Below are 21102 nucleotides of genomic sequence, written 5' to 3'. Positions count from 1 at the left end.
GTCAGGTCCCCCACCTGTTCCGGGGGGCAAGGGACAAGGGGGGGCATCTTCCCTCACCACAGGGCAGGCACGACTGGCTCTCCCATTCTCAAGCCCTCAGGACCGCTTGCCCATGCCCCTGCCAACAGAATTGTGGTGACATTTTATTTGTGATCTAACAAATAAAGCTTGCCTGAAGATCAGAGAAAGCTGAGTCACTAGTTAGCCGTAAAGGCACACACCTTTAATCCCAGCACTAGGGAGGTGGAGACAGGAGTGATATGGCTGGGCAGAGAGAGGAATGTACTGCGAGAGGAGACAGGAGCTCAGAGCATTCGGTCTGAGGATTTGTAGAGACAGGATCACCCTTTCATTCCTAAATAGAGGTAAGAACTAGAGGCTGGCTGCTCTGCTTCTCTGATCTGTCAACTTTCACGCCTGATAGATGAATCCAGGTTTTTATTAAGATCAATTAAAATTCATGCTACACGTAGGGAAAAGGGAACACTTCTACATTGCTGGTGAGAATGCAAGCTGGTACAGCCCCTTTGGATGTCAGTGTGGTGATTTCTCAGAAAATTAGGAAACAACCTTCCTCAAGACCCAGCAATACCACTTTTGGGTATATATCCAAAGGATGCTCAATCGTGCCACAAGGACATGTGCTCAACTATGCTCATAGCAGCTTTGTTTGTCATAGCCAGAACCTGGAAACAACCTGAATGACCCTTAATTGAAGAATGGATAAGGAAAATGTGGTACATTTACACAATGGAGTACTACACAGCAGAAAAAAGTAACGACATCTTGAATTTTGCAGGCAAATGAATGGAGCTAGAAGGCATCATTTTGAGTGAGGTAACCCAGACCCAGAAAGACAATTATCACATGTACTCACTCGTAAGTGGCTTTTAGACATAAAGCAAAGAAAACTAGCCTACAATTCACAATCCCAGAGAACTTAGACAACAATGAGGACCCTAAGAGAGACAGACATGGATCTAATCTACATGGGAAGTAGAAAAAGACAATCTCTCTCATGCCCTTGGGGACCTTAGGAGAGGGTTGAAGGAGAGGGGAGAGGCAGGGAAGGGAGGAGAGAAAAATGTAGAGCTCAATAAAAATAAATAAAACTCAAGTTATGACAAAAAATGATTGAAAAAGATCATGCTACACAGAGTCAGTTCTTTTTTTTTTTTTTTTTTTTTTTTTGTATTGACCAAGAGGTGTGGGACCCTCTCTCCTGAGTGCTTCAGTCGGTGGGGGTCAAGATCAATTCTCCCTAGAGTTACAGCCAGTGAGGAGGTGGGACCAATTCTGTACATCCCTATCCTATCAGCCTTTGGTGCTATCAGGAGCCACAGACAAAAGCACAAACCATGGCTGTGTCAGGGCCATGAACCCAGACCTTTGTGTGTGTCTCATTGTTCCCCTCAGTCCATCATGGAGCTGGATAGGACCACACTTCGTCCATACAACCTCTGGAAATCCGACTTATCTTATTTTAAATTATTATTAGGTGTTTATCTGTGTGTACACACACATATGTGTATGTTTATAGAGAAAAAAAAGAGGGAGTCAGATCCCTTGGGGCTGGAGTTACAGGCTGCTGTGAGCTACCTGGTATGGGAATTGGGAACCAAACTTGGGTCCCATGAAAGGGCAGCAAGTACTCTCAACCACGGATACATCTCTATAGCTCTTTATTCTTTTAAAAACAAAACAAAAACTTTCGATCCTGACATTTTTCTGTCGAAGGATTTTTGTTCTTATTTTATTTTTTTTAGTCAGGATTCTCTAGAGTGTTGTAGTGTCAATCCTACCAAATGAAAGAAAAGTCCATTATCCAAATTAAGCAAGTTTTATTTTCTGTCAGACAGGGATATCTCCCTAAAGCAGGATTTGAAAATATAGCATTAAAGACAGGGAAAAATAGGGGTTATATAGCACCCAAAACTGCCAGACTGGGAGGTTTTCAAGGGTTGTGGGGTTTCCAAAAGAATTTCAGTTATGTAGGAACTTAGATGAATATTTAAACTTTGTTTAGCAGAATATCTTATCAGGGTATATTCAAGGTGTGAGAAAACTCCACAGGAGGGGGAGTATATCAAATTTCAGAAACAGGCTAAAGTACAGTCAGCTTGAATTTTACGAGCAGAAATAAACATGTTCTGACCTTATAACAAAATAGCTTCCCTTAGGATGGAGTCTGTCTTGTCCATCAGTAGTTTTCCATCAGCTCTAATCACAGGACACAGTAGCACCAAGGGCTCCTTCAATGATCTCCTGCACTCCAGACATAATCATCCTCTCTCCATTGTGGAGAATCAATCCAATTTCCCCTTGGTAATCTGGATCAATCACCCCTCCAAACACTGTAATTACTTTTTTAGTCTGTTGGCTTAAGGGCACCAGGAGCTCACAGTGACCAGGAGGATGTCTGAGCTTTCAGTTAAATGCAATGTTTGTTATGGCTCTTGGCAAGAGAGCCCTCCTCTGGAACCAAAACTTCTAGGCCAGCAGAATTTAAAGTCTCAGGAACAGGGAGCGATAATTTTCACAGTGCGTCATTAGAGATAACAGTGGATGGAACTGAACTTTTCCCTTTTCCACAGTTGATTCAGATACCCGTGGGTCCTGGCTACGGGAGAGTTCATACCATATACTGGATGCTGATTCAAAGCATTTACCACCTTCTGGAGAGCCCCGCCCCAGCCCTCCGCGTGGCTGCCACCTAATTAACTCTGTAACTGTGTTTCAAAAGGCCATTCCATCTTCTATCAAGCCAGCCGCTTCAGGATTGTGAAGAACATGGTAAGACTAGCGGATTCCACGATCATGGGCTCCCTGTTACGCTGCTCTAACCTTGAAGTGAGTTTCTTAGTCTGTCATGATGGTGGGCAAGGCATCCTGTAAGTTCATGGATGGTAGTTTTGGCAAAAGCATTATGTGCAGGAAAGACAAATCCATAACCAGAATAAGTATCTATCCTTCTGCTCCAGGCCCCACTCAAAGACAGCAACTTCCCAAGTCACTCAGTATGTTGACCGGAGTAGCACACTCAAGGGATGAATGTGCTATCTTCATGGTCCAACTAGACTCACTGCACACTGTGCTTCTTTCTCGGTCGTGGAAGGGGCCGTGCCAATAACTTATTCTTTACCTTAGAAGGAATATCTCTGCAAGCCCATACTACTGGAATCCTAAGAATTTTACTGGGGTAGAAGGTAAATTGAATTTTGGTTGGATTTATTTCCTATTCTCTGATCTGTATATGTATTAGCAGCAAACCCAAAGTGGTTGCTATCTCCTGCTCACTTGGTCCAACCAGCACAATGCCATCAACATGGTGAGCTAATGTGATTTTTTTCTAGAAGAGGTAGATGATAAAGATCTTCGAGAACTAAGTTATGACATGGGCTAGAAAGTTAGCGTATCCTTGGGGTAAAACTGTAAACTCATACTGATGGCCTTGTTGACTAAAAGCAAGTCACTTCCCGTGATCCTTGTAGATGGGAACCAAGGAAGAGGTATGTGCTAGATTAATATCTGCATTCCATATACCAGAAGATGTATTGATCTGCTCATGTAAGAACACCGCATCTGGTACAGCAGCTACAATTGGAGTCACTACCTGGTTGGATTTCCAATACTCAGTTGTCATGATCCATCTGTCTTTTGCCTTGTCCAGATAGGTGAGTTAAAAGGAGATGGTACGGTGGGAACCACCATCCCTACATCTTTCAAGTCCTTGATGGTGGCACTGCTTTCTGAAATTCCCCCAGGACTGTGATAAAGGTTTTGATTCACTATTTTCCCTGGCAAAGGCAGCACTAAAAGCTTCCATTTAGGCCTCACTCAACAGGTCAAGGAACCAATGTGAGAATTCTGCCATCTTCTAAGTATATTTGTCCTAATTACACATTCAGGATTGGGAAAATAATTACAGGATGAGTCAGGGACCCACTGGACCTTTTGTGAGTTGGAGTTCAACCAAAACTCCATCAATCACTTGACTTTAATCAGAGGGCCACAATGATTTTTGGAGTTTTCCAGAACCAGTGTCAATGCCAATCTAGTGTACAGTAGAACCAGGGTACTGTTACCATTTGAAAAGGCCTTCAGACACCTGGGGAAAGACTTCAGAAAAGCTAACAGTAAAAATCGCTGGGGACCAACCTCAGTAGATAAGTGGGTCTCGAACCTGGGATGTCTGGAAGGCGGAGAGAGTGCATGAACACAGGATTCTGATGCAAGCTGACAGACTATCAGCTGCAGGGCAGACTTTTCTCTCCTCTACACCAAGCTTTAAACCTCTCTGATTATAAATTTTACACAAGGAAATTGATTTTTTTTGTCACAGGTTAATCCTTACATGGGCAAAGCAGTTCACACACACACACACACACACACACACACACACACACACACACACAAAAAAAAACACCAAGTTTCTTTGAAATCAGAACATCATCATTCATTATGACATTCCTCAGTTCCAAGCCCCAGGCCAGCGACTATATTCTTAATTCTTAGCTGAGTTAATCATTAAACAACTTCTGAGTCTTTCACCTCAAAGGTTAAATACCTGCAGTTACAGAAACGTGGTTCAGTGAATTTTACTCCAGTGTCATACCTTTCCCATTGTTGTTCCTCATGATTCCAATACATATCATTTTGACTTACAAGGCCACAGGCAATCTGCCCCCAAACCCTAGATTCTTCAGAAACTTTATTCATCATAGCCAAGTTTCTTTCTGTTTCAGTATAATTCTTTTGCCAAGTTTCATAATCAGGCAAAGAACAATTTCTGCATTTTTCCAAAATTTCTCCAATTCTTTCATCAGTTAGGTTTTTCCCCATGACTGGCTTTACAGCTTTAGTGCCTGCCCAGTCTATCAGATTAGAAAGATTCATATTATCGTACAACACATCTATTCTTTCCAAAGTCTCTAGTGTGAAAGGAAAAAAGAGCATAAAGAACAAGTACACTAATAAAATTGCTATAACCAAAATAATTTGTAACATTGCCAAATGTGTACACAGACGCCATAATAGCGGTCCACGGGGCACATAAGTATTTTCTCCTTGACTCTCAAATAACACACTCATAGAGCGGCCACTGGGTTGCTGGAGGGATTGTTTCCTACCTCTCAGGAACCACACATAGGAGGGGGTTATGGCTTGCCATCTCCTGCAAAAAGTCTTGTGTATTTTAGCAAAGTCCTTCCTCGGGAAACCTGGTCTTCCCTTCATTCAAAGGGCTCTGGATCTGCAAACTGGCTCCAGCTGGGAAACTGGTTCACAGGCTAATACTGCCTTTGCCATGATCTATTGTAGCCTTTCTTTCATTTGTTTGAGGGTGTTTCTGCTTATTCAAACCAAGCAAAAATGCGGTAGGTTTTTTATTTGTTTAATTCCTGGAAACACCATAATTGATTAGTCAGTGCCAAAGATTCGTATGAGTCATTTCACCATAAAAATTATTTTGTTTGTGCTGCCTGTTACCGAACAGGCCATTAAGGGCATTGCTTTGCCTATACTGTCCATTATGATAACTATAATCACCTGATCACCATGCCTTTGGTAATTCCTTGGAACCACGTGGCCCCTGCTACTTAAGGGCTCAATTAGACCCATTGGATTTAATTCACCCAACTGAGCAGCAATGTCTCCAACCCTAAGATCTCACAACAAAAAGGTAACAACAAAGCTCGCCAAATGTGCTTGTGTAACTAGAACCTTTGAGGTCCAGCCCCAAGACGCTCTTCAGGGTTCAGATTGGAAACTACTACAAGCTAAAAGGACTTTTTCTTTGGGTATCCAAGGGCAGACAAACAAATTCTCTCACACATGCTTTTCTGAGTCAGTCTCTTTATTGCTCAGCCTCTATTCTAATTCTCTTGTACTATTTCTAATTTTTCCTATGTTCTTCTTCCTTCTTCTCCTCAAGCCTAAAGCCTCTTCCCTTAACAGGAGCCCAGAAGTGATTTAAAAATTACAAGTTACCTCTTATTGGTCAAAAGCCCATTTGTAGGATAAGTGATTTATGTAAGTCATGGCAACACAAGCTTTCAAGGTTACAGGAGTAAGACTGTGACCAGACAGGGGGCACAGTGCCCAGTGACAAACTTTGAGGTCTAGTGTCAGCAGTCTGGAAAGTGAAGAGCTGACATGTTTTTCTTAGGGGGCTTTGTGTAGCTACCTGGTTGGACATCTGCCAACTCTGACCTTGTACATAGCTGTAAGGTTTTAAACTTATGATCCATTTACAAAAGCCTTTAGTCTAGTCTGAACTTGCTTTGACGTGAAAGCGAGCTAATTGTGTGCAGTTAGTCTGAGCAACAAGGAACAAAGCAGGCTTTTAAGTGTCTACATTCCACGTAGGACAAATAGATCTAGTTATGAAGCCTGTATTCTGTATATTAAAATTGTATATCTAAATGAAAAGTCATCTTCCTGACCATCCACAGATATACAAGCCAATAAAACTGAGATGTAATAATGAGATTATATATACACATGACGTGAGATGTGAACACTACAATGCAGGTATCACGGAGACACCAGGCTGCTTTAGCAAAAGTAGGCAATAGTTTCCAGAGTCCATGGTCCTACAGGCCTCGCCTGGACAGGATTAGATTCCATCAGATAATCACTCCTCTGGTGGGTGGACATCTGAAAGCCAGCTGTCCCCTGCTGCAACTCTCATGGCCTCAGACACTGGTGCCCATCTCATCCTTTTGTGTCTTATATTATTAGTGAAGGGCATGGCTTCTGAGCCTTCACACTATGGAGGATTAGATCTTACATAGCAAACCCACTCTAGCATTGCAGTTTCTCTGAACCTTAAAACCTCTTCATCAACACTAAGCCAAGGAATATTAGTTATATCCAGCTCCTTCTTAGTAGGCCATCTTTTCATAAATGCTTCAGTCAACCATTTGAACAAACTTTCGACACCCTTTTAACTTCTCTATTAAACCTAGACTCTCTACTCAGTGGGCCCATATCAATAAAATCAGTTCGATCCAGTTTTATGTTCCTTTTACCACTATCCCATACCCTCAAAACCTATTTCTATGAATATTATCCAGACTTATTCTTATATTTTTGGTTGTGAGCCTAGCCTTTAACGGCTGAGCCATCCCTCCAGGCCTCCAGACTTATTCTTTTTTTATTTTTTTAATTTTTTTTAATTTATTTATTTGTTAAAGATTTCTGTCTCTTCCCCGCCACCGCCTCCCATTTCCCTCCCCCTCCCCCAACTAAGTCCCCCCCCCCTCCTCAGCCCGAAAAGCAATCAGGGTTCCCTGTCCTGTGGGAAGTCCAAGGAAGCCCCACCTCCATCCAGGTCTAGTAAGTTGTACATCCAAACTGCCTAGGCTCTCACAAAGCCACTGCGTGTAGTAGGATCAGAAACCCATTGCCCTTGTTCTTGAGTTCTCAGTAGTCCTCATTGTCCGCTATGTTCAGAGAGTCCGGTTTTATCCCAGGCTTTTCCAGACCCAGGCCAGCTGGCCTTGGTGAGTTCCCAGTAGAACATCCCCATTGTCTCAGTGTCTGGGTGCACCCCTTGCGGTCCTGAGTTCCTTGCTCGTGCTCTCTCTCCTTCTGCTCCTGATTTGGACCTTGAGATTTCAGTCCGGTGCTCCAATGTGGGTCTCTGTCTCTGTCTCCTTTCATCGCCTGATGAAGATTAATATTCAGGAGGATGCCTATATGTTTTTCTTTGGGTTCTCCTTATTTAGCTTCTCTAGGATCACTAATTATAGGCTCAATGTCCTTGGTTTATGGCTAGAAACCAAATATGAGTGAGTACATCCCATGTTCCTCTTTTTGGGTCTGGCTTACCTCACTCAGGATAGTGTTTTCTATTTCCATCCATTTGCATGCAAAATTCAAGAAGCCCTTCTTTTTTACTGCTGAGTAGTACTCTAATATGTATATATTCCATACTTTCTTCATCCATTCTTCCATTGAAGGGCATCTAGGTTGTTTCCAGGTTCTGGCTATCACAAACAATGCTGCTATGAACATCGTAGAGCATATACTTTTGTTGTATGATAAGGTCTCTCTTGGGTATATTCCCAAGAGTGGTATTGCTGGGTCCAGGGGTAAGTTGATCCCGAATTTCCTGAGAAACCACCACACTGCTTTCCAAAGTGGTTGCACAACTCAGCAATGGATGAGTGTACCCCTTTCTCCACAACCTCTCCAACAAAGGCTATCATTGGTGTTTTTGATTTTAGCCATTCTGACAGGTGTAAGATGGTATCTTAAAGTTGTCTTGATTTGCATTTCCCTGATCGCTAAGGAAGTTGAGCATGACCTTAAGTGTCTTTTGGCCATTTGAAGTTCTTTGTTGAGAATTCTCTGTTCAGCTCAATGCCCCATTTTATAATTGGGTTGATTAGCCTTTTACGGTCTAGTTTCTTGAGATCTTTATATATTTTGGAGATCAGACCTTTGTCAGTTGCGGGGTTGGTGAAGATCTTCTCCCAGTCAGTGGGTTGCCTTTGTGTCTTAGCGCCAGTGTCCTTTGCTTTACAGAAGCTTCTCAGTCTCAGAAGGTCCCATTTATTCAATGAGGCCCTTAATGTCTGTGCTGCTGGGGTTATACGTAGGAAGAATCAATAAAGAATTATATTAATTTAAGAAAAATTAAAAGATGAAGAAAATGAGGAAAGCAATAATAAAATATCCTTATTGTTGATCTCTGGGGTTTTTGTTGTTGTTGTTGTTGTTGTTGTTGTTTTGGGTTTGTTTTTTTTTTTTAGCTTTTTCTCACTTGGCCCCAACGACCCATCACATCTATTTTAAACCAAGGTCAGGACCATCATTTTATGTCCTTTAGTCTTCCTCAGTTTGGAAGGAGTTGGCTACCTGTATTTTGTGTTGTAGCGTTTTGCAGAGGGCAGGTCAGCTACTTTATGCTGACTTGTGATGCATTTCCAGCTACGTGTCTTCAGTGCTGTTTCCTCTCTAGAAACTACCAGAGTCTGTTGGTGGCAGTGCTGTTTTTGGTCACTTTGATACAAAGATGTCTTCCCGGCTTCCCAGAGAGTTAAGTCTCAGGTTCTCCCACTGTCGCTGATTAGCAAGCACCTTGTGGAGGCTGTGATCACATTCTGCAGCTCATGGGTGGGCTCTGAGGTTAAAAGGCTCACAGTACTTATGGTTCTCACTCTCCCCTCCCCTTCCCTCCCCCCTCTCCTCTCATTTATTTAATTCATTGCCAAACCGATTTCTCAGAACTGTATGGTGGAGCCTGTGTTAATGTAGGTGCTCAGCAGTGGTAACCATGCCATTCCTGGAATTGGGAACTTGTTAGCAGACAGACCAAGCCAACCATGTTTTTTATTTCAAATATAGGTGTGGGTTTCAAAATGATGCAGAAATGTGAGATGTGTCCTGACCTTGCATCCGAAATGTTCTGGTACCTCCATCCCTCCTGCTGTGAAATAGAGAAACTTCGAGTGCTGTTCCTGACAGGACGTCTTGACTTCTGATGTGAAAATACCACAGATACCTCTTGCTAATCACAGAAATAGCTCCCAAAAGTCAAAGGATGCTTGTGTGTGCTTTGGTTTGCAAAGTAAGGTATTGCATGCTGTCGACTGATTCTAACAGAATCTCAATAGAAGGGTCATGGCCTGTAGAAGTATACAAAGTCTGCTTTCAAAACCGAATGTCTAAAAGCCATTATGGTTTTCCTATATTTAATAGCACACTGTTACCAAGTGAAAAACAATCAATCATGTTATCTTATCATGTAAAATAACTGAGCTACCAAAGAACATCTTCCGACCTTTGACTGTAGTGGCTGCACATACTGCCTTCTTTTAAAAAAAAAAATATTTATTTATTAAAGATTTCTGTCTCTTTCCCGCCACCGCCTCCCATTTCCCTCCCCCTCCCCCAATCAAGTCCCCCTCCCTCATCAGCCCAAAGAGCAATCAGGGTTCCCTGTCCTGTGGGAAGTCCAAGGACCACCCACCTCCTTCCAGGTCTAGTAAGGTGAGCATCCAAACTGCCTAGGCTCTCACAAAGCCAGTACATGCAGTGGGATCAAAAACCCATTGCCATTGTTCTTGAGTTCTCAGTAGTCCTCATTGTCCGCTATGTTCAGTGAGTCCGGTTTTATCCCAGGCTTTTTCAGACCCAGACCAGCTGGCCTTGGGGAGTTCCCGATAGAGCATCCCCATTGTCTAAGTGCATCACTGCCTTCTTAATCACGGCTGTGGCTCCTCTGTGGTCCGTCTGTCCCTTCCACCAATGCTCTCTGTCATCTGCTCCGTCCTTCACCCTTCTCCCACACACTCTGTCTACGTTCTTTCCCTTCTAAACACAAACTCTGACTCTGCATTTTAAGTTTCATGATATTGCGATGGATCCCCAGAGAAAGCAACACTTCTTTTTAAACTTGGTGCTGTAAGCAGAGTCAGAAAATGATCTGTATTACAAGGATGTTATAGTGTTATACATACACAAAGATGTACTATGATTCAGGCCCCAGGAGTCAACACTTAAGTGATTCTCATGTTGTGACAGGTGTTACAGTGCCTAGAGATTATTTGAAGTGTGCGAGAGGTTTGTACGGGTCTCATGCTAAAGTGGTGCTGTTTACACAGGAGGCTTCAAAATTTGGAAATTCTGGTACCTGCAGGGGGCCTAGAACCAATCTTCTAGGATAGCAAGGGACTTCTGTCCAAAGAAGAGGATCTGCTTTATCTAAGTTCTATAAATTGGAAACTCATTGGTATTTTAGAGGAAACAGAAGAAATCCACATCGGTCTTTTCTAACAGTTTATATCAAACATTCTGCAGATAGCACACTGTTCTAGGGGACAAGACATCCTTCTCTCGGTTTGAGTGTTTGTTCCTAGTTTACTTCCATTAGACTAGAAGTTTAGTGTAGTCAGGGAGCTATGTGTGTTTAAAATTTGATTCTACTGCATGGACTGGCTTTGTGGGAGCCTATTCTGGATGCTCACCTTCCTAGACCTGGATGGGGGGGGGGGGGACCTTGGACTTCCCACAGGGCAGGGAACCCTGACTGCTCTTAGGACTGGAGAGGGAGGGGGAGGGAGAGAGGGGGAGGTAAATGGGAGAAGGGGAGGAGGTGGGAATTTTTAATAAATAAAAAAATATGTCTGTAGTACTTTAAAGATGCCTGATATACAGATAGCAAGAATTCCTTTTTAATAAATTCATGCAAACCCTTGCAGATGACACATGTCCATCAAAACTTATAATGGGTAGTATTAATATCTCTGATCTTCCCTACAAAGTCAAAAATATGAATCACCAGCTCTTAATCAGCACCACCACCACTGTCACCGCTATCACAGTCACCACCCTCAATATCATCCCCATCCCATCATTATATATTTAACAACATCAACATTATCAGCATCACCGTCAACATCAGCATCATCAGCATCACTGTTAACAGCATCATCATCACCACGACCAGTTTCCTTCCACTGATAATCACATCAACAGTAGCACAGTGCCATCATCACCACCCTTGTGGTCGCTGCTCCCCCCATGCATGTAAATCTTCAAATAGAGCTCGTGCTGTGTAAATCACTCATGTAGTCACTTTCACAAATTAGCTGAATGAAATGATGGGGTTGGTGATATTATTTCCCAATTTATCAATGGAGGGAATGAGACACAGAATGACCAATAGCTTATCCATGGACCATGGACACAGAACTGATAATTAGGACAGAAATTTGCATTCAAACCCCTGATTTCCTGCTCCAATCAGGGCATCATGCAGCTGGGCACATTAAGCATAAAGGAAAAAGACAAATTTAACCCAATGCATGACCATTGCTGAGTCTACATTTTGAATGTACTACTGTGAGTTCAATATTCAATTCTGACCTTTAATGTTATGTTATATTCAGCAACTATGAGATATCATGAAAACCACACCATAGGTTAGCAAGGGAGGCTCAGTGAAAGGAATTTTAAAATGACATATTTTCAAGGAAACATTTACTTAAGTAATATTTAGAAAATAATGAACTATTTCTACAATAGTTGAATTTTTTTGAAGATGTGTTCTTTTATTCATTCTATATTTTTAGCTTCTTTTTTTTCACATAAATTTTTTTTATTGAGAAAAGGAAGAAAAAAAAACAAGTTTCCACCTCCTCCCAGCCTCCCATTTCCCTCCCCCTCCTCCCACCCTTCTCCCCCTCCTCCCATCCTTCTCCCCCTCCTCCCACTCCTCCCCCCTCCCTCTCCAGTCCAAAGAGCAGTCAGGGTTCCCTGACCTGTGGTAAGTCCTAGGTCCGCCCCCCTCTGTCCATATCTAGGAAGGTGAACATCCAAACTGGCTAGGCTCCCACAAAGCCCGCACATTACGTAGGATCAAAACCCCGTGCCATTGTCCTTGGCTTCTCATCAGCCCTCATTGTTCGCCATGTTCAGAGAGTCCAGTTTTAACCCATGCTTTTTCAGTCACAGTCCAGCTGGCCTTGGTGAGCTCCCAGTAGATCAGCTCCACTGTCTCAATGGGTGGGTGCACCCCTCGTGGTCCCGACTTCTTTACTCATGTTCTCCCTCCTTCTGCTCCTCATTGGGACCTTGGGAGCTCAGTCCAGTGCTCCAGTGTGGGTCTCTGTCTCTATCTCCATCCATCACCAGATGAAGGTTCTATGATGACATGCAAGATATTCGTCAGTATTGCTATAGGCTAGGGTCATTACCGGTTCCCTATCCTCAGCTGCCCAAGGAACTAACTGGGGACCTAGGCTTGGGTTCCTGGGAGCCACTCTAGGTTCAAGTCTCTTGCCAACCCTAAGGTGGCTCCCTTGAATTTTTAAAAACAAACACCCCACTTGAAGCACTGATTTTAACATAAAGCTTTTGGTTGCATTGCTTTATAGATACATACTGGCAATGGTTGGATATAAACTAGCTATATTCTTACTTTCAAAGCTAATAACTCACCCTTAAATGTTATTTGATTTTAGCATCCTACAGGGAAGGTACTCACAAATAAAGGTAGGTCTTATAAAAATGCCTCCTTATGTATTGAAAATAGACAGTGGATATTTAATCATTGGCCATAAGTTCATGGATTTGTCAAATGTAAATAATTAACACAAAAGTCCCAGGAGAGAGGTAACATTGCTGCTTCCAGCAATGTTGTTAATAACCATAATTCAAGACTTCCGGTCTGGTGACTTAATTACTAGTCTATAATCCAGTTATTATGATTTTAAATTCATGAAACTACTCTCTTTCAAAACAATGCCACCAAACTGAAGTAGACTAAATGACCTAATCTTGCTCTTAAAGATTAATTTTAACTTAGTTTTGTTTTAAAATATTATAATTTTGTGTGTGTGTGTGGTATTTTGAGAAGGTTTCCCTGTGTAACAGCCTTGGTTTTCCTGGAACTTGCTCTGTACACCAGGCTGGCCTCGAACTCAGAGATCTGTCTGCTTCTGCCTCCTAAGTGCTGGGATCAAAGGCATGTATCACCACAGTTAGCATACTGTAATTTTTTTAAAAAACCTATTTTGCAGCTATATTTAAATCTCTGTAACTTACTTCTATTGAGTATTTTATTTCTGTGCCTATCCCCTGCCCTTCTTTGTTCTTTAAGTGACCACTTTTAGATTAGACAGTAGTTACTTAGCAGTTTTGTTCATCTGGAAAGGGCTAACACATTTATCAAGACCGTTAGTCAATAGTCACTCACAAGACAGGAGATTGTGTGCACCTTTCTCCAGATTGCCCTCTTCATGGGATGTTCTGGAACCACGGAAATCAGACAGGTGTCCCTGTGCGTACAGAAGCTGTGCTGCATCTCAAGGTCTCAGGCACACATGTCATGGAATAGAGACACAATAGGAGCAATATTAGCCCATGAAACTTGTTAACGGGGCCCAAGTCCTGATAGCGTTGTACCATTTTCCATTCTGACAAGCACATGTGACAGACTTTGCATACATCCACACTTCAAAACAAACCAAGCAAACACCAACAAAAATAACGCCTAGGGCAGGATAGAAAACACAGCTGTTATGACCACTAGTGCTCTAGTGGAGAACCAGAGTTCAGTCCTCAGCACCCAGGTCTGGCAACTTATGACTGCCTATGGCCCTAGATCCAGGAGCTCTGGCGCCCTCTTCTGGCCTCCTCCTGCACTGCACTCACATGCACCTACCCACACAGTTACACACACCCACAAAGAAACACTGAGTCAAATACTTTTTTAAAAAAACTTTTGCAATTTTAGAAATTAAAATATGATTATGTTTATTTCCCTCTTCATAATTTAAAAATAATAATGATAATTAATCTTTGAAAAAGTATGCTGCATTCTTTCAAACTGATATGGCTTAATTTGAATTTCTCAGGACAGAGGTAAGCTCATGTGGATTTTTATATGTTTGGGAATCACTTTTTACTCCATGTCTCTGATCCATTGTTGATACATTTCCTTTATAACCATTGCCTTCCATACTGGCATCCTTACTCAATCACTTATTCAATTCCATGGATAAGTGATATAAGTATAAACATTTAATGTTATATCCCGCACTAGGCAGATTTCCCTAAGAGGATTTATTAGGTTGGCTTGCAGGATAGTACATAGCCTGATGATGGCTGTCTCATATTGGTGAGGCCAAAAACTCAACAGATGCTCTGTCCATGAAGCCAGTTACCACATCAGTGCCAGGCTGGGCCTGTAGGGCTGGAGGGTTCCTGCGGAGCTGCTCAGTTTCAGTCTGTGTTAGAAGATCAAAGAAGTTGGATTCTTTGCCGGTGAATGATGGTATCAGCAGCGGTGGCTTCCTCATGAGGCCAGCAGGGACAGATGAACTTGCCAGCATGATGTGAAGACAAGCAGGCAGGCGTTCATCTTTGTCATTCCTCCCTTCATTTGGACTACCATGGGAAGACACTGCTCCCCTCTACTGGGCCTTCCACGTTCCATGGCCTTTCTGATAGTTAGTTCCAGTGTCCAACACCTGAGAAAGCATTGCCCTGTCCTTCTGTTCTTTCTGGGTTATTTTTGGGTGATTCCATGAGCTAGTAAGGAAAAAGAATTTTAAAAAGTGTTGATGATACCTAATTGGTGAGTGCTAACATTTCGTATGTGTTACTGCTGTATTTGTTCTTGGAAGTCAGTTCATCTAGCTCTAAAATTGTGGTTCTCTGTTTTATTAGGAGGAACCTAAATGTGTTATTTATTTACCTTTTATTACATTGTGTGTGTGTGTCTGTCTCTCTCTCTCTCTCTCTCTCTCTCTCTCTCTCTCTCTGTGTGTGTGTGTGTGTGTGTGTGTGTGTGTGTGTACTATGTCATGTGTGTACAGATCAGAGGACCGTTTTTGAGAATTGGTTTTCTTCTTCCACTGTGTGGGTCTCAGAGATCAAGCTCAGGTCAGCAATCTTGGCAGCAAGGCTTTTTCCAGTTGGACCATTCACTGGCCTCTGCCTTGTCTTTTAACATTTTATATTATTGTTAGAGGAGGGATGTCAGTCTGATAGGGGTTTTCCTTAGACGCAGTGCAGTAATTTGGTCTGCCTGCTAGAAATTTTATTTATTATTTTCTGATTTTATTTGGCCAAGGAAACCAATACAAAATACCCCCACTAACAGTATAAGTTATTGACATTTCCTTTGGTTGTCTCCCAGAAATTTAAGATAAGACCCTGTCGCTGAAGACACCACACACTTCAAATGCAGGACTTAGAGACTTCAAGCAGGAACTGACCTGGAAGTCTCCTTTCAGAGGATTGATTAGCTCTGTTAGTACTGGAGGAGGCATGCAAGCTGCAGAGGGAGAAAAGCAATCAACAGTCCTACCCAGCTATAGCAACTATGAACCACAAGCATGAGCAGCACAGCAGGGTATTCTGAAAGGCACAACCTGGGGTAACCAACAGCTCTCTAATAGGACTTAAGGCATGTTCAATAGGATGGGGTAAATGTCGGACACTGGAATCCTAGACCACCACCTGTGAGGACAAGGGCTCCAGAAGAGAACCTACTACTGCCACTTTCATAAACCAGTATGACTCTATACTTCCATTTATGGCCACAGATAAGTATAGCTCTCAGTGCTGCCCCCCATCATCTTATGCCCACAGTTAAGTGTAGATCTCAATGCCCCCCTTCCTTCAACAGCAAATGGAGACCGTTGAAGAAATACATGACTGGTCAAATGCAGAGAACAACCAGCTGTGGAGCACCCAGCCCCAGCTGCTACATCTACAGCATCATTCCTACATCCAATGCTCAGGAAATACTGCAGAAGAGGAGTGGGAAGACTGTAAGAGCCAGAGGACCAGGAGAGGACCTGGCCCCCTGAGAGGTTGTGTCTTCTAGAGAGGATAGAGCTTACACTCATGCAAGCTCAACACTACGATTGCCTAAACAAGACCTGAAAAATGACGTCAGCTGACACTCCACTGTGGATGGGGAAAATCTCACAAGACCCCAACCCTAAATGAAGAGCTACAGGCAAGTAGTGGCTACTAAGAAAAGGGGAATCAATCTTTCCCAGGGATACCCCAATCCCAGGTTGTCAGCCCTAAATACACACATATATATGAGCAACATTAAATGAACTCAGTGTGTGTTATTGTATGTATATCTGTGTGTGTGTGTGTGTGTGTGTGTGTGTGTGTGTATTATAATAATGAGTAATGAAGAAGAGGTCACTAACTTGAGGGCTTGGGGAGGCACATGGAGAGTTGGCGAGAGGAAAGGAGGGGGTAAATGACAATAAACACAGAACTCATACATTTCTAAAAAGTATTTTAAATTTTATTTGTTGTTTTTGTGTGTATGTAAGAGTGCCTTTGTATGTATGTTTGCATATACATATGTATATATACCTCATGCATACAAGGTGCCCACAGAGGACAGATAAGGGTGTCAAATCCCCTGGAACTGGAGGGATAGTCATTGTGAGCCTCCTGCTGAGTCTTGAGTACTAAATCCCGCTCCTTCACAGAGCAGCAAATACTCTTAACAACAAAGCCATCTCTCTAGTCCCTTTGTTCTATATTTATTTAATAGTTTTTGGAGATTATTTCAACATTGTTGATTTTTGTCTTGATTTACTTCGCTACACAAAATGTTCTTTCAATATATAAGTTTAATTCAAAGGAGATTTCCTAGTATTTATTCTTCTCTTCTTTTGCTTGAGAAAAAAATTTTCAGAGATTCATATAATATGTATATTTGTTATTCTTTGCTTATGTTTTATGAGTCATTCAATTTTAACAATGACCCTAATAAATACCTCTTATTATTAAAGATGGGAAATCCAAACCTCCTTCACAAAACTCATTTAGTTAAGTAGGAAAAACAAGGACGAGTTCATGGCATACATAATAAAATTACGTAGATTTAAATATGTGCCTCTGAGATGACGCAAAGCCTCTCTGTACCAGTCAGAGGTTGCTCATCACAGTGGCAGCGGCAGCGGCAGCTCTTAGAATACGAGACCTCTGGAAACTGGGCTCCAGTATTAACAGCAAAGGGATTTAGTCTGTGGTTTCAGTGGTAATTTCTCTAAATCTTCATCCAAAACAAGCTATTACAAGATTACTGTGTCTTCTCTTCAGTGCCTTACTAGAAATAAACCATCAGAGTGATATTGACCAGGTACCACAGTCATTTAGAGGTCTACATTAAATATAAACGGATTGGCCTATTAGCTCAGGCTTCTTATTCACTCTTATAACTTATATTAGCTCATAATTCTTGTCTATGTCAGCCACGTGGCTTGGTACCTTTTTCGGCAAGGCAGTCATATCTTGCTTCCTCTGCGGCTGGGCCATGACTCCAACCTGGACTTTCCTTTCATTGCTCCACCTCTACTTCCTGCCTGGCTACTGGCCAATCGGCATTTTATTAAAATATGATTGACAGGGTACAAACCATTGTCCCACAGCAGAGTGAAGTATGAGGGCTTGCTGGTGATCCATGCAGAGTCTGATGGTACTCCATGCTGATAGTCAAGACAGGAGGTCCATTCCAGTGGTCCAAGATAGTGGCTCACAGTTTAGGAAGGTGGTATGTGCCTGTGGTCCGTGGAGGTCCATTCTAGTGGTCAATGATAGTGGTTCACAGTCCAGGCAGGTGGGCCACATCATTTTATCAAGTGTCAACCTTTGCAACTTGTCCAGGATCTATATACTCAAGGTACTTGTTTATTTTAGAGCACTCTGAAGGAACCCCATGAGTGGCTAGGTAGCTGAAGAAATTGGGGAGGAACTTCTCTATTCTGGTACCTGACTTCGCCTCCTTCTATCTACCAGTCCCCTAAACTGAACATTGGACCAGATTATTGAAACTATCCTCCCAAGTTACAATATGGTTCCTGACTATTTACCTAGACACCAGGAGGATGGATGTGGAGTTTTGCAGGACACATCTGTCCTAGAGAAGACATGATCAGGAACTTGTCTCTCTATCACCCTGGAGAGGAACAGATTTCTTAGCTGAAATAATGCAGCTTATCTAAATTGCCTTGGAATAAATTCTGGCTTGGAGGGGAGTTTGCATTCTCACGATATTCTTGTGTTTTTTACTTTAAATCTTCTGCTGAAGTATAATTGGAAAAAATTCCAGGAGGGCATACTGACTCCAGCAGATACCTTCAGAGGTACCATAAGAAAGTGATTGATTTGGGAGATTATTGTTCTGGGCTTCCCCAGAGCCCAGACATACATTTTCTGGGCCATTAAAATTAGGAGGATGGCTTAGTTGTTTTTTGTCAGCGTGACACAAGCTAGAGAGCCATTTCAAAAGAGAGACTCTCGGTTGAGAAAAATGCCTCCACAACATTAATTTATTCCCTACCTGTCTATAGGAGATTTACTTGATCAGTTATTAATTTGAAGGGTTTAACTTTCAAATGAGAAAGCAGTGTGAGCAAACTGGGAACAGTAAAGCCATTAAGAAGCGATCTTCCGTAGTTCCTGTTTCCAGTTTCCTGGCTTGTATTCCTGCCCTGGCTTCTTCCATGGTGGACTGGGATAGGGAACTGAAAGCTAAAATAAACCCTGTCCTCCACAAGTTGGTTTTGGCCATGGTGTTTTACTAACAGCAACTGAAATTCTAAGGCAGGTGATCAGTTTTATTAATCTTGTCTGTGGTTAATGTCCTAATTGCGTGGTCTTTAAAGTGATGCAGAGTAACAGTTGCCGAGGGCCCTCAGTCGATAATGTCTTACACTGCCCCCAGTGATCCTAGTTCCTCTCTCACTCTGGCATCCAGACAATTCTATTCCTCAGAATGAAGAGTTACAGCACCTCAACCAGCCTGAAGAAGTTTCAGAAGAAACCTACACACAAATCTGCTTGAGAACAAAGAAGAGGCACTTATTCACAGTCGCAGGTTGTAGATCCCTTTTGGTTTTCCTTAAATTGTGGCCTTTCCTTTGCCAATGAGAACAAATTTGGAGAAACCTTGTCTTGAGTGAACAGAGTTTGATTAGGGTAGAAGCCTGCATGCCAGATCTCAGTGTGGTGTCCAGCCTGCTTCAGCATCTTTGTAGTTGCTAAGTACTATCTACTTGCTATGTAGTTGTGAAGCAGGAAAGGGGTACCTTGGAGGAAGGAATTGACCCACAGTAGTTCCTGGAAATAAGTTCTCACTGCTCATCCCTATTCCTCTGATGCCAGGCTGTCACAGACTCAGTGACCATGGCAACATTTATCACAGTATTCCAAACAAGTCCTCATCAGAATCTGTGATGTAGGCCGAGTGCATCACCCCTGAAGAGTCTTCCTACGTGATATCTGCATAATAGAGTCTAGATATATTCCAGGGTTCTTGTCTGCCATTTTTCCTTCTTGAACTAGGATCCTAAACTGAGCAGACTCAAGAATGTGTTGTGCTAAAGCATATTTCCTGCATGAGTGTATGTGAGCTTCTTTTACATGTAACCCATCCTTTGTTATAGGGAGAGGCATTTGAGGGACTATCCTGTGCGCTCTTTCCCTCAGATGATGAAAATCCCTTTTCACTCTTTCATTTTTCTGACTGTACCTTTGTCTTCAAACTCTTCGAGATATGAATCCTTCAGTCTCAGTTACCCAAGGACTTGCTTTGATCTCTAATGTGTCAAATCCACTCCAACACCTAGTTGGTAATGGCAGGAGGATGGCAAGTTTGAGGCTAGGGCCTGGGTTACATAGCAAAAGCCTGTCTCAAAGTAACAAAATGATAAAGGTAATAATAATGAGCTATTTCATCAGGAAGACTGAAATGCTACTTAATTCAGGAAGACTTCAGTAGACAGAAATTACTTGAATCCTATAAAACAGGACTTTAGAGTTTAATATGAGATTTATACTTGAAATATCTAGATTGAGATGAATGATACACCAGCACTGTGGGGAGGGTTGGCCTGGGAACACTCTTCACTATCGGAATCCCATGTGGGTGGATAGCATTGGTTCTTTAGTGAACACAAGCAGAGGCTACAGGGCATTTCCAGAAGGTGGTGCTGAGTTCTGCTTCTGCATTTCCAAGCTGAAGTATAATTCTTTGGCAGATTGTGACAGAAAATGTCAGAAAATGTATTCTCTGAGTATTCCTTCTTTTTCTTTTTTATATTTTTTATTTTTTAAACAATCATTTTTATTTTACACACCAATCCCACTTCCCCTCCCTCCCCTGCTCCTGCTCCCCCACCTCCTTCTCACCCCTCCCATCCACTCCTCAGAGAGGGTGAGGCCTCCCATGGAGAGTCAACAAAGTCTGTCACATCACTTGGAGGCAGAACCAAGGCCCTCCCCGCTATATCTAGGCTGAGAAAGGAATCCCTCCAGAGAGAATGGGCTCCGAAAAGCCAGTTCATGCACTAGGGATAAATCCTGATCCCACTGCCAGTGGCCCCGCAAACTACCCAAATCACACAACTGTAACCCACATTCAGAGAGCCTCGTTTGGTTCTATGCAGGTTCTCCAACTGTGAGTCTGGAGTCAGGGAGCTCCCACTAGCTCAGGTCGGCTGTTTCTGTGGGTTCCCCATCATGGTCTCTACCCCTTTGCTCAAGTTACTATATTGAATAGATATGGAGGGTGGACAGTAAGCAGTGGGTAGAGCTCCTGGAGTCCAG

This window comes from Microtus oregoni, unplaced genomic scaffold (genome assembly GCF_018167655.1).
Source record: "Microtus oregoni isolate MIOR12 unplaced genomic scaffold, Mior012 000065F_ref0000479, whole genome shotgun sequence".
Taxonomy (NCBI): domain Eukaryota; kingdom Metazoa; phylum Chordata; class Mammalia; order Rodentia; family Cricetidae; genus Microtus; species Microtus oregoni.
Note: the sequence above shows the minus strand (reverse complement) of the source record.